The sequence below is a fragment of the Schistocerca nitens genome, chromosome 6 (assembly GCF_023898315.1).
Source record: "Schistocerca nitens isolate TAMUIC-IGC-003100 chromosome 6, iqSchNite1.1, whole genome shotgun sequence".
NCBI classification, from domain to species: domain Eukaryota; kingdom Metazoa; phylum Arthropoda; class Insecta; order Orthoptera; family Acrididae; genus Schistocerca; species Schistocerca nitens.
Window position 1 is genome coordinate 9090398 of NC_064619.1, and position 17130 is coordinate 9107527.

The following is a 17130-nucleotide window of genomic DNA, read 5'->3' on the forward strand; positions in this document are numbered from 1 at the left end:
TTCTTGATTCGAATTCTGGAATATTTACTTTCCCTTCATTCGTGAAGGAATTTCAGAAAACTGTGTTTAGTTATTCCACTTTGGCAGCACTATCTTCTCTAATGGTTCAAATGGCTCTGAGCACTATGGGACTCAACTGCTGAGGTCATTAGTCCCCTAGAACTTAGAACTAGTTAAACCTGACTAACCTAAGGACATCACAAACATCCATGCCCGAGGCAGGATTCGAACCTGCGACCGTAGCGGTCTTGCGGTTCCAGGCTGCAGCGCCTTTAACCGCACGGCCACTTCGGCCGGCTCTTCTCTAATATCACCGTTGGAATCGCGCAGTGAAAGTATTGATTGTGTCTTGCCGCTGGTGTACTTTGCATAGGACCTGAATCTCTTTAGATTTTCTACCAGATTTCGGCATAGGGCTGCGTTGTGGAAGCAATCTCACACTGAAGTTTGTACTATGAATCGAGCTTCAGTAGAATACCACCAATCTGGGAAATATGTATTCTTTTAAATGTGGCGTGTTTTTTTTCACAGTTTCTGTAACAACGTTCAAACCTATTTTATGTATGACGGCCGGTCACACCATGTTTCATGAATACATTGCACCACAGGAACCACAGGCGGTCGTGTTTTATTCCTCATGGTACACCAAACCATCACGCTAGATTCTCGGCACGTATGGCGACAATGAAGACGATAATGGACGCCACTCTTTTGTCCTCTCTCGTCGTTGGGCGCACCAGTTCTGACGCCTCAACGGAGCCTCACCAACGTCCGACGTGCAAACTGTCTGTGGCACTCCAAACGTCACTGCGCAGTGTGTGCAGATACTTTCTGAAAACAATTACGTTTGCAGAATCGGATTACGTTGGCCGAGCCCACACTGAGTGTGTCCACTCAGGTGCTACTCGGATGTGGCTGTTGATATCATGAATCACGTTTTTGGCCTTTTGAACCCACTGATTCCGTATCCGAATGATAGTCGTGTGGTTCCAACTAACGTGAGCAGCGATATCGCAGGATGACAAGCCTGCAGTCTCCATAGACGACGACCGACGACGCTGTCGAACGCCGACACTTGCTGGTACAGGAATAACTGGATCTTCTCACGAACAACCGACAGTCGAAAGCTATTTGTAAATGAGGGACCCGCTGTGTAAATTTCACTTTGTATGATTGTGCTGACAAGCTGTTCATTTGCGTATGCAAGTATGTAGTACGCTTGATACCAGTTCGATATTCGTTGCATGACGTCTTGATGGTGTTGTAAGTTTAGTAGCGAGCAGTGTACTTAATTAATTCATGGCATTTTCCCTGAAAAATTAAAATACCATTCTACGGCCTGTCTCTGAGGAAGGTCGGTCAACACATGACAAGGATTAGCGGTCATAATCACACTTTACATCATTTCACAAGATTTTCAGAAAATAATGTACTCAGGGCTTGCCACCCCCCTATGTAGTAATAATAGCTGATTTTCAGAATACCTACCCACCACAGATTCGCAGAACTGAGCTCCTGTTTAGAGATTACCACGATACACAGACTAAGGAACTATACCCATTTATTACGATATACGTGTCTTACGAAGAAGTAGGCTTCGTTCGAGACACCAGCCACTACTGTAGGCTGAACAGCTAGCTGCAAGTGACACCAAAGTAGGAGATCTCTGGCAAAATAACTGCAAACACATCGGAAATCACCAAGAAGGGGAATGGTTATACAAATACGTACAAATGTAATACTGGAGGTGTCGAACTTGAGAGAAAACTGTGGGTCAACTTAAATAGAAAAAAATGGCTCTGAGCACTATGGGACTCAACTTCTGAGGTCATTCGTCCCCTAGAACTTAGAACTAGTTAAACCTAACTAACCTAAGGACATCACAAACAGCCATGCCCGAGGCAGGATTCGAACCTGCGACCGTAGCGGTCTTGCGGTTCCAGAATGCAGCGCCTTTAACCGCACGGCCACTTCGGCCGGCACTTAAATAGAATCCGCAATGAATGCGGCTGGTTCTCTACTCCCTCTATAAATGGGGTATTATGGAGTCTCCGATATCTGACTATAGTGCACTTGAAACGATCTGTCAGACACTAGCTGACCCGGCGAACTCTGTTCCCCCTTACAGCCAATAAATAATCAGATTTTGGATGTTAAGTTCAATTTTTTATTAGGAAATACAAATAAAAAAATTAAGTATTTTAATGATTCTTTATTCTTTATGTTTCTTGGTGCATAGCTACCACTCTTCAATTAAGTACCTTATGATACACGACATTTTTGGTTTTATTATCAGGCGGAAGAACAAACAACGCAGATGGTCTTCCGATCCGTGAACATGCCACATGCACCACAATACTCGCAAACAACGTCCATCGGCCCAATGCAAACGCAGGGACGCAAGCAGTAATCAGTGCTGCAATCGTGTCTAAACGCTGCTCGATTCAAATCATCACGTGATAAATCTCTTCTTGTGCGTCGAAAATTATCTACATGTTGATCTCTGTTGTTCGCTCGACGATTTCGCATTGCCAACCGAGCCGTTTCACGGGCTGCGTCACTTTACTCTTGTGATTGAGAAGCACGAAGTCGACCCGTACTAACGCGGCGCTCCTCACGGGCAGTTTGTTGTTCGTCTTCAGTCCTTTCATTCGCAATGTTTTGTATCCTTCTTGCATTACGGCTTTGTCGAGAAATATTCGATCGTCTTAGTCGCGGCATTGTTAATGATGATTCAAGGAAAATACAAATTATTTCTTTAAATTTTTAATTAATGATGTATACTGATACTTAACCATAGACGTTTAGCTGTCATTTCCGTTTTGTTATTCCATGTCAGATGCGTTTTTGTTATACCACATTTTATAGTGACGTTTAGCTGACATTTGCGTTTTGTTATTCCATGCCAGATGCGTTTTTGTTATACCACGTTTTATAGCAATCAAACGGGATAAAAAGTACCCATTGTACGTCTCGTGGTTCTAAGCTACCTCTCCAGCAATTTTCAGCCAAATCGGTCCAGCCGTTCTTGAGTTATAAATAGTGTAACTAACACGACTTTCTTTTATACAGGGTGTTACAAAAAGGTACGGCCAAACTTTCAGGAAACATTCCTCACACACAAATAAAGAAAAGATGTTATGTGGACATGTGTCCGGAAACGCTTAATTTCCATGTTAGAGCTCATTTTAGTTTCGTTAGTATGTTCTTCCACCTACACTCACTGGAGCACGTTATCATGATTTCATACGGGATACTCTATCTGTGCTGCTAGAACATGTGCCTTTACAAGTACGACACAACATGTGGTTCATGCACAATGGAGCTCCTGCACATTTCAGTCGAAGTGTTCGCACGCTTCTCAACAACAGATTCGGTGACCGATGGATTGGTAGAGGCGGACCAATTCCGTGGCCTCCACGCTCTCCTGACCTCAACCCTCTTGACTTTCATTTATGGGGGCATTTGAAAGCTCTTGTCTACGCAACCCCGGTACCAAATGTAGAGACTCTTCGTGCTCGTATTGTGGACGGCTGTGATACAATACGCCAGTCTCCAGGGCTGCATCAGCACATCAGGGATTCCATGCGACGGAGGGTGGATGCATGTATCCTCGCTAACAGAGGACATTTTGAACATTTCCTGTAACAAAGTGTTTGAAGTCACGCTGGTACGTTCTGTTGCTGTGTGTTTCCATTCCATGATTGAAGTGATTTGAAGAGAAGTAATAAAATGATCTCTAACATGGAAAGTAAGCGTTTCATATATATATATATATATATATATATATATATATATATATATATATATATATATATATATATACGAGGGCGGTTCAGAAAGTAACCTCCGATTGGTCACAGTGCGGGTTGTGGGGGGAGTAGCGACGCCATCTGTGCGTTCACGCACTCAACAGGTCAGTCGGCATCAAGCCGTGGTCGAGTGAACGTCGTACCTGCGCTAGTTTAGTTTTTGTGGCAGTTTGAAATGTGTGCTGCAATAGAAAACCCCGCCAAATGTGAAGTGCGTGCTGTCATAAGGTTTCTTACAGCCAAAGGATATTCTGCAGCAGCTATTCATCGTGAGCTTTGTGCCGTGTACGGACCAAGAGTTATGAGTGAAGGAGTTGTCCGTGAATGGGTACGTTTATTTAAAAGTGGACGAGAAAACGTTCATGATGAAGAGAGGAGTGGTAGACCATCATTGGTGACTGACGAACTCGTTCAGACAGTTGATGCAAAAGTTCGTGAAAATCGACGTTTCTCAATGTCGGAGTTGTCTACTGGTTTTCCACAGATTTCTAAGACTCTCTTGTACGAGATAGTGACAGCAAGATTGGGTTACCGTAAGTTCTGTGCACGATGGGTGCCCAAAATTCTTATCGACCACCACAAAACTCAAAGAATGGCCTCTGCATTAGACTTTCTGTCACGTTATGAGGACGAAGAAGAACCATTGTTAAACAGAATCGTGACCAGTGACGAAACCTGGATTAAGTACGTGAACCCTGAGACAAAAGAACAATCAAAGATGTGGGCACATTCAAATTCGCCTACCAAACCAAGTAAAGCCTCGCAAGATTTTTCTGCCAGAAAACTGATGGCAACGGTGTTTTGGGATGCCAAAGGGGTGTTGTTGGTTAAATTCATGGAACGTGGTACGACCATTAATCAAGACGTGTACTGTGAAACAATAAAAAAGTTACGACGGGCTATACAGAACAAACGCCGTGGTATGCTGACTTCCGGTATCGTTTTTTTGCACGATAACACCCGTCCTCACTCTGCTCGCAGAACAACGGCACTTCTTGAGTCCTTCAAGTGGGACGTTATCAACCATCCACCTTACAGCCCAGACCTGGCGCCAAGTGATTATCACGTCTTCATGCATTTGAAGAAATGGCTCGGGTCACAGCGGTTTGATGACGACGAAGAGCTCAAAGATGCGGTCACAGGCTGGCTCCAGGCACAAGCGGGTGATTTTTACGCAGAAGGAATTTCAAAGCTTGTGAAGAGATACGATAAGTGCCTCAATCGCTATGGAGACTATGTAGAAAAATAGTGCAAAGATGTAGTTGTAAGATGTATATATTAAAATATTTTTATTTAACTTGGTGTATTTTTTTAAATCAACCGGAGGTTACTTTCTGAACGGCCCTCGTAGATATGAAAGAGGAGTGCGCCCTATGGTGCTATAAGAGCATGTGGATTGATGTTATTAATGCCAGTGCCACAGGGTGGAATGGATTAGAAACCTAGATATGAATATTCAGTCATTTTTGTTTTACTCAATGACATTCATTACATATTATAAATGTACTGCATTGTGCGCCATACGAATGATAATGATGCTGATGCTGCTGCTGCTGGTGATGATCAAAATGATTTGAGTGTAGTTTTCGATCCATGAGAGTGACGTGAACATAAAATCAGAAAGGGAGTTATAACACTGTCTGGAATGTTATAGATGGCGGCACTACACACAAAACCGGCATAAGGACTCTTCCTTCTGGCACCTACCGTGCCGCACGACAACCCCCGCGGCACCAGCGCCCTTCGCCCCCTCGCCCCACTGTACTGTTTTCGCCCTCTTTCCACCTCCGCTGCGGCATCAGGGGTGAACACCGTGGTTTTCGTGGCCGGAGAAATGGCGCGCCGTATGAATACATTAGAATACGTTGATGGAGCCCACAAAGCTGCCAGGGTTCTGCGGCCTCATCGCTCACGACCCTCAGCGACGGCTCCACAACCCAGTCCCCAGTCCCACGGGTCGCCGGCGAGGAGTGCGTTGACAGGAGGACCCAGCAAGTAGACTCCTTCATGTGGAAGCGCTGCGCTGTTGTCAGTGATATTCCGTAACCCAGCTCTTCGGTACAAAAACGTGATTTTCTCATTCTCATTTGGTAGCAAAAAATTTTGAAGTGTGTGTCAATTCCTAAGGGACGAAACTGCTGAGGTCATCGGTCCCTAGACTTACACACTAATTATACTAATTCAGCCCAAGAACAACACACACACCCATGCCCGAGGGAGGACTCGAACCTCTGGCGGAAGGGGCCGCGCAATCCGTGATATGGCGCATGGTAGCAATGAGACTTGCGTAAACCATCTCGTGACCGCATTAATTAAAATTACGCAAATCAATCAAAAATTTTGTTTCCTGTTTTTGCAATAGATACTGAGTCAGGTCATTTTTCTAAATTTTCGGTTGTTGTTTATATGAGGAGTTTAATAATTTTTTAAGTGGGACGTGTCTGCCCCACTGGACTCGATGAAGAATAATGGTTCCATAAATTTATTCCTCCTCGAGTCCAGTGGGACATATATGTCCCTCTTAATTTTCTTTTGCTAGGAATTAAAACCTGTAAAAAGAAGAAAGAAAATACCATTAGTATGAGAAACGAATTTAGTTATTCATAGCTTAAAATCATCATGAAATTTTTCAAAATAAGGCTGAATACATAATGGCGCATTGCAGTAGCTACATATATAATTAGTCCGTATCCCTAGGTTCCGTGTGGAGCATTGTTTGCATCGTCTCCCTGTGCTCCGTGCCGGCAAATTTGTTCGAACTGCATAGAAGCGCACATCATTACCCTACATTTATTACAGCATTTCAGTTGCACTTTCCATTGTGGGTCGAGCGTGTGTGTATTTACAGTGCGTTAGCCGGCCTGACTGGCCGTGCGGTTCTAGGCGCTACAGTCTGGGCATGGATGTGTGTGATGTCCTTAGGTTAGTTAGGTTTAATTAGTTCTAAGTTCTATGCGACTGATGGCCTCAGAAGTCGTATAGTGCTCAGAGCCATTTTTTACAGTGCGTTATGTTGCCATCTGTCGTTGTTTGTTCCGTCTTTTGTTTGTGTTGAGTGTGTGGTTTGATATTTGATCATTTGTTGTTGTTGTCGTTGTGTGTGTGGGGGGGGGGGGGGCGGGGGGGTGAGTGTGTGTTTTGTACGTCACTTGTTATTCTATGTGTGAATGAATTTTTTACACGCAAACGCACACATCCACTTATAACACTACTGCAGCAGAGTATTTACGTAGCTTATTCTATGAAATACCAAATTTGGTTTATTAGGTAGTATGCCCTAACAGAACAAACTAGTCCTGTTACGGAAAAGCCACGTATAACACTCCTAACTGCTGTTATTACTGCACCATAACCTCAATGCTAGAAACAGGTTGTGACATTTAGCTTTTTTGTAAAAGCAATTATAGTGCAAATCAACAGAGCAGTGTTACCCTCTGAGAGGAATTTTGTTAAATTGACCGTGTTGTACCCAACGGAAGTGGCTTATCGGAAATGAAAATTAGAATTACGTAAATATTTAAAACAGTACCAAACGTAATTTTGCCTATTTGCACTGTTCAACGGATAAAGAAAACGGCCGCCAGCCTAACTAGGCAAGAGAAAGATTAACATTCTCGGTAAGGAAAATAGGTATAAGTAACTATAACAGACAAACACAACCTAAACTTGGCCACACACGAGTGCAATGAATTCTGACACACCTATGTTTTAAGATAGAAGCTAACGACTGGGGCAGCACAAAAAAACTATTTGCACAGTTATAACACGTACAGAAAAAAAAACTATCACTTTCAGGGCTTACATAAAGTGAATGGTCTTTATAATATTACTATTAACATGCACTTCTAATGCACAAGATACACAATCACTTAGCAAACATGAATATATAAAGTTTCACAACAGCAGCTTTCTCACTTTTACTACTGCGAAACACAATACTGACCAAATTGCAAGAAACTGACTCACCTTTTAGGATTTATTACAGACAATAATGTGATCATTTACTAAGCAAAACGTTATAAGCCTCAGTCTTGAGAAATTTTAATTTGAAGTTGGCAGCAAAACATTAATAAGTATTTTTACTAAGAATGTTATTTTCAGCAAGCATCATTAACTCTAACTCACTTTCTTGCCACATTAACTTTAACTTTACTACGTTCAAGAGGCATTAATTAGAAAACTGGAATTTTAACGTACTTTCAGTAAGGATGCTCGGTAATCACTTTACTTCAAACGGAGAGGACCCTGAGAGGTGTTATGATGGGGAGAAAAATCAAGGTAGGTACATAAAGTCAGATACACATTACCTTATATTTCAGCATAATAACACATCCATTAAGCTGATCCTTCACTGTACATCCTTATCATATTACGTTGCAATGATTGCGCAATGTGGTGGCCACTGCATGTTGGTAGGTGGAATTGCAGGCAGAATTGCTGGACTCTGTCGTTTCTTGGTGGCGAAGATAGATGCAAATTCCAGAATAGCCCAGCTATTTATCCATCCATCCGAGGCATTGGGAAATAACAGAAAAGCCTCTCTCGAAACCAGCACTATGCAACTTTTACACGGCAGTGCACGGACTCGTAGCTCATCTCAGACTGCTGGCTCGTCCCCGACTCGTAGCTCGCCTCCGACTGACTATCAGTTCCACCTTTTCCACCTAGGCCAACCACATTTTGCGCGCGCTACGCTGTTCCGTTCCCGAGGGGAATCCCTACACCTTTTACATACAGAATAACTAAGAGCCCTAAGTGAGGATCAGCAGTTTACATAACAGCAAACAAATAAATTAAATAAGACAGAACCTTTACACATATTAACATGTCTACAAAAAATTATTCACACAGAATTACAATTATATACAGTAAGTTTTGTTCCCTCCAAATGGGACAAAGTATTTACACTACAGATACACTACTTTGCATTGAAACAAACTACGACATCAAAGTTTTAACAAAGAAAAGAATATACAATTTTGTGTTATCTATTCAATCAAAAACATTTACAAGTTCTTAACGGTGTAATACTAAATAAAACAGAGACAAAAATAGATGAGTAGAGCATTAGAGCTATGGTGTTACACACTCACATAAATTATAATACATTCATACATAATAAACAAAAGACACACACACACACACACACACACACACACACACACACACACAGAACCCACTCACACAAAAGATAACAGATTCATACATAACAAAATAACATGCACATGTCCACAGATGCATGGGCATAAACACAACAAATGAAGAAATATCAAACCGCTCAAACAACACAAACAAAAGATGAAACATAAATACAAAGCAACATTTGGAAACCGTACGCACTGTAAACACACATACGTTCAACACTCAATGAATAGTGCAACTGAAGTGTTGTAACAAATGTGGCGGAAATCGGCCATCTGGACTATGGGGACCGAGTAAACACGTCTTCAGGACCACACATATGGACCAGCAACTGTAAATCGTAAGTAACACCAAAGGATAATTTAACTTCACTAAACTTGCGCTCAAAATGTCACCCCTAACCCGAAAAACAAGATAAAAAATGAGAATCCGTATAAACATATCTGTAACTAGTATATATATAAAACAAGCCACTGAGGATGCTTCATAAATAAAAGAAGCGAAACGCATAAGGAAAAAACAAACAGCCTTTCATTTAGTTGCTAAGGCGGAACATACCTCCAAGGACAGAAGAGCCTATTAACAGATTTATCCCTTTGACCTTGGACGAAGCTATTACCTAGCAAATTTAAAAGATGTCTTTTGTTACTTTTATTGGTCTTTTTTATGAGACTCTAGAAAGTCGCACAGAAGAAAGTCTAAGCTTTTCTTTTAATTAATATATTTTATCATAGAGACATCTTAAACATTACAGAAACTCAAAATCCGTGACTATTGGTATACAGTAGAGTCTCGATAGTTCGAGTTTCCAATAATCCGAGCCTCTTAAAAAAAAAAAAAAAAAAAAAAAAAAGGTTGCAACGATCTACTTTTTTTTTTTTTTACCTACGTGATAAATAATGAAAACATCATTGCAAAAGATAGATAGGGAGAGTACAGCTCAGTGACAAAGCAGACAAGAATGCAATCAACACCGACGATTAGCTCGCCGCCCTGTTGCACGAACATCTGTTGCCTGTATGGCACGAAATATCACGACTACTGCCGGCTGCTACCGATCAAAAGTGGGGAGTTCATACGCTGCTGTAGTTCCCAGTACCTGTACTGTACAATGTTGTGTGTCGTTTTGTTTGTTGACTGTGTGTTCCGTTGTACACCTTACAAAGATGAGTGCTGTAACAAAAAAGAAGAAATTTGTGCCTTTGCATCTAAAATTAGAAGCACTAAGACGACTTGACAAAGGAGAAGCAATAAAAAAACTTGCTCTCGAATATGGTGTCGGTGGAGTTACTGTTAGTGACTGGCGAAGAAACCGACTTAAATTGGAACAGTTTTCTTCACGGTAATGCTCACACGAATCTCTCAGTCGAATAAGCATAAAGAAGTCAGACTTCGAAAAAACAAGTGAGGCATTGTTCATGTGGCTTACCCAACAGAGACAGAAGGGTGCTCCGATTTCTGGCCCAATCTTGCAAGAAAAAGCTTTGTTTTTCAGAAACCAGCTGCAGGAAGGAGATGACAATTTCGCCGCTAGTGTGGGCTGGCTCGACAAGTGGAAGAAGAGGTATGGATTGAGTCAACTCGACGCATGTGGAGAAAAACTCTCTGGTGACGCTGAGGCCGTTTCAAAATTTATCGTCGAGTTTAAAAAAAATCATAACTGACGAAAATTTGTTTAATGAACAAATATATAACTATGACGAAACTGGGCTAAATTTTAAAATGTCGCCACCCAAAAAAAGCAAAGAGCGGCTCACAGTCACGGCAGCTTCAAATGCAACTGGAAACCACAAACTAAAACTAGTTGTGATTGGGAAGTCTGCCAAGCCAAGAGCATTCAAGAATTCAGCCCATGGGTCAGGGCGTTGTGGAATGTCAAAAAAAAAAAAAAAAAAAGTATCGACGGCGATTGCTACAGGCAATCCTGCATTCCTAAGACAACGGAAGCACTGTAGGAGCTTTGAAGAAAGTGACTTTGAAGGACGTCGTGTACTGGATTAGCGAATCTTGGAGCGAAATAAAGTCGGACACAATTTCTAAGCCATGGAGGAAAATTCTACAGGAGAGTATGCCCGACACATAAACTGAAGGTTTAGCAGATGAGGACGATCAACCATTGTGTAATTTAATCAGAAGATTGCCAGGGTGTGAAGAGGCAGAAGAGGTGGAAGTAGGCGAGTGGTTAAATTCGGACGAACAGTTGGAAGTGACAGACTCTTCTATAATTGACACGGTTAACGTTCCATCACAATGTGAGAGTGACGAGGATGACGAGGCAGACGCTCCACCGATGACGAGTCACACCGATGGCTACGCTGCTCTCGAGGCGGCCATATGCTGCGTGGAACAACAGCCTGAGGCGACACCAACTGACCTACTGCTCCTGAGACGGTGGCGTGACATTGTCGCGAGGAAACGTTGCAGCTTCGCCAAACAAAAGACACTTCACTATTACTTCTCTAAATAAATAATTATTGTTATTCTGCCAATGCAAATGCATGTGTAAATACTTTTATTTTAACAAAGTTCATATTTCGACCTGTATTACAATATCATAATATTTCTTTTTCCCATTTAAATTTCGATAGTCCGAGTTTTCGATAGTTCGAGGTGGTTCCGGTCACGTTCACCTCGAACTATCGAGACTCTACTGTATTGTCATCGGAGTACGTGAATGACAACGTGAACTGAAGGTTCAGGTAATGTTTCCCAGAATACCAAAAATGAATCATCTACAGTGGGGTGAATTGCTGAGTTTATTATCCGAAGAAACAAATTGTGGTGTCACCGCCAGACACCACACTTGATAGGTGGTAGCCTTTAAATCGGCCGCGGTCCGCTAGTATACGTCGGACCCGCGTGTCGCCACTATCAGTGATTGCAGACCGAGCGCAACCACACGGCAGGTCTAGAGAGACGTCCTAGCATTCGCCCCAGTTGTAGAGCCGACTTTGCTAGCGATGGTTCACTGACAAATTACGCTCTCATTAGCCGAGACGATAGTAGCCTTCAGCTACGTCATTTGCTACGACCTAGCAAGGCGCCATTATCATTTGCTATTTATCTTGTGATGCATGTACCGTCAGACAGATGTTCACCAATTATGGATTAAAGTTAAGTATTCCAGAAGCTACGTACTATTTTTGCTACTATAAAGACCTTGTCATTTTCCAGACCTCACGCCAGCCTGCGTGAGCTTTAACGCGTGCCTTTCGACTTCACCTCATAGTGGCTTGGCTGTCTTGCCAAGTCACAACACAAATATCACACTGCTATTGGAAGGTGAAAATGGGCGTTACTGAATGAATTCGCTAAGAACTCTCGTGGGATGAAGTAGCTTTATTCTGAGAACAAACGAAATAAGCTGAGGTCAGTTCTGTATGAAACGAGCTTAGGCTACTATGGGTCGATTATAAAAGCGTTAAGCTTCATTTGCCTGCATCACGGCCTGTGAGCACAATACCTATATAAGACAACACTTAGGTAATCGCAACCTGTGTTCTGCGTCAGATCCTTCCAATATTTGACCAGCAAATGATGCAAGCATGGTGTATACTAATACCTTCCCTTCTTGGACGGGAGGAGTCCCTGTGGCGTCACGCTCCACAACCTAAGCACTTGTCAGACTTCGTGTACATTGTGAGCTTTGCAGCAGATTACCGCGTGATTAAAAATACTGCTCACCAGTTGTAGAAGCCGAAAGAGGAGTTGAAATACAATTACGTAAACGGAACTTACGGTTTTACAAGTAATTCGGAGCCAGTGAAACTTTCTAGTGTCAATGACAACAGAGACAATCAGATAACCAATAAGCCTCACTAAGTATAACAAAAAATGCGGTACCGAATGCGTGTTGGAACGTGTTCTGGAGACAGATTCCTCCACACTTCACAGCGCTCGTATTTAAGGTCTCCCTAGGGTGACAAGCATTACCCGCTTTTGCTGTGAGAACACGTTCACCTAGGCGCGGCCTTGCTTTCGTTCACCAGTTAGTTCCCCGTGTAATTATTGGCGAATATGTAGAAATTCAGAGTCTCGGTTCAACGTTTACATTTGAATGAACACTATCACATTGTTGTCATAAACAGTAACAAAGCACCGATGCCACCTGAGCGGCTGTTTCGAATGCTAGCAGCCGCAAGAGAGCACTGTGTAATTTTCTGTACACAAGCAAAAGGGCCGGACGTCCCCCGAAGTAAGGGTGAGTCATTTTATTGCAGAGGGTTGGTCGAGAGAGGGGCTGTCGGAGCCAAGAGCACAGCTCGCGTTGTCACACAAGGCCGCCCTCAGTTGTGTGCTGTGGGGAACGTCCGAAGCAGGGCAGCCGTCTTCTGGCAGCTGCTGCCGGAATGCCGTTGCCATTAGGGATGATTAAAAACAGGAACAGCAAAACTTGTGCAACAGGTTGAATGTACACAACGCTGCAAGCAAGCGTTTACTTACGCAGAAGTAGAATACTTCATTCCTTCCGATCCCATTCCCCCATACAAAAAGAATGTCGCCCATGTGAGTACTAATAAAGATACCCGTTACATTTCGAATACACGATAAATTAAGGAATTTCAAAAGTTGTCGACACTGCTAAATACCTAGGGCTTACAATTACGAATAACGTGAGGTGGAACCATCACAAAGGAAATTTCGTGCGGAAGATGCACCGGATACAGCATTTTACTGGCAAAACACTTTGAGGATGCAACACTTTGTTAAAGAGACTGCTTACACTACGCTTGTCCGTCATCGTCTGGAGTATTGCTGCGCGATGTGGGATCCTTACCAGGTGGAACATCATACGTAAGTTTTAACACGGCTCGGAATGCCGCGGATTTGTATTTCATAGGGTGACATGACTGGCTGTGTATAAGAAGATCTGCCATGGTTGGCTTTCGGTAAATATCTAAGCCTGTATTTTCATTTTTTAAGGTCACTTGGAGCTCGAAAAACGGGAATGTGTCATACTCAGCGCATTGCCCAGTAAACTGTAGCCTTTGGTTCAACCTATTTAGGTACATCATCCGTTGCTGACGTTTGCGGGATAAGCGATATGTAAAACAAACATTTAAGCCTCCACATGACAGCGTCAACGAAATTTATAGGGACCTGTATTACAGACAATAAAATTAAACATGCTTCTGTAGCATGTTACACAGCGAATTTTCACAAAGCAATCTTTGGGTTATTATAAGCATGAAATAGCTATATTGAGTATAGTACATATCAATGCTAAATTTGTGTCGTAACTACATGTGACTGGATGTTCAACGTGAAAGGTGCTCATAAATCAGTTATGCAAAAGTAACGTTTAATTGTAAAAAGGGGAAATAGCTTACAGAAATGTTTGATACAGTACTGAATGCGTTGTATCTTCAAGCCTTATTCCAGTCTAACACTGTTAGTTTCTGATGTTATCGCTACGAGGCATGCCCGAAAGAGTGATTCCAGCACTCATCATGGTGTCGTACACTATGATGGTGCAGAGCGTCCGCATTGTTGTTTACGCTTTCGTAAATCGATATCCGCAACTACAGTTCAGAGAAAATTCGGAACAAACTATCGCAAGCCACCACATCAAAGTTAAACTGTAAGTAATTGATTCAGTCTCTTCATCCAAACTGACCGTGTATCACATGGGACGCCGGGTCAGTGTCGGCCAGCAGTCTTTCAGGCAGCAGTTGAACAAGTTCAGCAGTCCTACATTCATAGTCCGGATAAATCACCGAGATTTGCCAACTTAGAAGTGAATATCCCTACAAATTGGAACTGGTACAAGCTTTAACAGAAAATGAAAAAGAAAAACTAGCTGAGTTTTGTGTAGAAATGTTTAACATAATGCAGAGTGAATATGGTTTCCTTTATAAAATTATGTTCAGTGACGAAGGAACCTTCACACCTGCGGGAAGATGAACCGCCATGAGGTTCAGATATGGGATTAGCAGGAAGCCTGTCATGTAATCGAACATGTACGGGACCGGCGTAAGGAAATATTTTTGCGCTGTAAGTTGTAACTACATTTTAGGTCCTTGCTTTTGTTTGAACATTATCTAATGCCTCACTAACCACAGAATGTGAGCACAGAATTTATTTTCCAGCAAGATTCCGCGCCTCTACATTATCATCGTGAAGCAGTCGCTGTATTTCCGCAGAAATGTTTCGACTTGGATTAGACCTGATTTAACCCAAATAGACTTCTGTGCATGCAGTTATATTAAAGGCAGTGTTCGTTCCTCCACTTCCAGAAAACGTTGACGAGCTGCGACAAAGGATAACACAAGCATCTGCCATCATACATCAAGACATGCTTCACGGGGTTTGGTAGGAAACTAATTACTAATGGGAGATTTGTCATGCTACAAAGCTACATGTAGGAGCATTCTAGAAATGTACCGTGTATATCAGGAATAGGGTAGAACATCAAATCTCTGACAGCGCTGCAACCGGAAAAAGATCCTGCAAGAACGGGACCAAAGACGACAGAGGAGAATCGTGCAGAGGCGCAACTCTTCCGCAAATTGCTGCAGATTTAAATGCTGGGCCATCAACAAGTGACAGCGTGTGAGCCATTCAACGAAACATCATCGAAATGTGCTTTCGGAGCTGAGGACCCAGTCGTGTACCCTTGATGACTGCACGACACAAAGTTCGACGCCTCTCCTGGGCTCGTCAACACCGACGTTGGACTGTTCAAAAATGTTCAAGTGTGTGTGAATTCCTAAGGGACCAAAGTGCTTAGGTCATCGGTCCCTAGACTTACACACTACTTAAACTAAATTATACTAAGAACAACACACACACCGAAGCCCGAGGGAGGACTCGAACCTCCGGCGACATGGGCCCGTTGGACTGTTAATGACTGGAAACATGTTGCCCTGTCGGAGTAGTTTCGTTTCAAATAGTATCGAGCGGAGGGACGTGTACGGGTACGGAGACAACCTCATGAATCCATGGACGCTGCATGTCAGCAGGGGCCTGTTGAAGCTGGTGGAGATACTGTAGTGGTGTGGGGAGTGTGTGGGACCCCTGATATGTCTAGATACAACTCTGACAGGTGACGCGAACGTTAGCATCCTGTCTCATCACCTGTATCCATTCATCTCCATTGTGCATTCCGACGGACTTGGGCAATTCTAGCAGGACAATGCGACACCCCACACGCCCAGAATTGCTACAGAGTGGCTCCAGGAACACTCTCCTGCGTTTAAACACTTCCACTGGTCACCAAACTCACTAAAATGAACATTATTGAGCATATCTCTTATGCTTTTCAACGTACAGTTGTAAGGTGTCAGGCAAATCCAACACCTTCCATGAAAACCCTGACATGACAGCAAATCCGACAGTATGTCACATAGCTCCAAATAAATCCAGACATTAAATTAACCAAAGTAATACGATCAACGAGTGAGCGAATGGAATACCACAGACTAACACAAGAACGCCTAAGTGCATGTCATACCTTCCCACCGTGAAACAGTTCCGAGGGGAGAAACGAGAACAGAAGCCGAGAGCAGAATCGTGTTAAGCTAGGAGGCCCTACGATAAGGGACGGACACCCACTTCGCCTGCCGACCACCAGGACCACCACCCAGCCCATGTTAAAAGATAGAGCCCTCCAGAAGAACAGTATAGATCTTACGATAACACTACAAGGGCCACACCAGCTGCAAGTTTTAGCGTGCGACTATACGCGTCTCTGTTACGTTGCAAACGTTAAAAACATTGCCCCACCACGAAAAGTATAACGTTTCTCATTGGATAGACAGAATTTTTGTAGGTGGAGCTTAAGGTTAACATTGAGACCCTGATTGGTCAGTTGAAAACACGGCCAGATAGCTTTTTTTAAACCAACTTCGGTAAATTGTAGTAAGGAGAAGTTAGGAGAGAGTTGCTTCCGAGACGGCGAGGTGTGGAGCTGCGCCACCCGCTGCCCCCTGACGCTGCCTAAACACCGATAAGGTAATGAACGCACGCGATGCCGCATTTTTGAGCGCATAAGGCTTCACTCAGAACTGCAGAAGTCTCATCTGTTACATCCCCTTTTTACGTAATACTAGTGTCGATCGTCAATTAAACTTCGTGGTATTCGCATTTGCTACTTGAAGTTAAAATTTGAAACGCGAGGTTTTTCTGTTATATAATTATAGAGAAGCCACATCAGCCACTATAATTTACGAGAAGT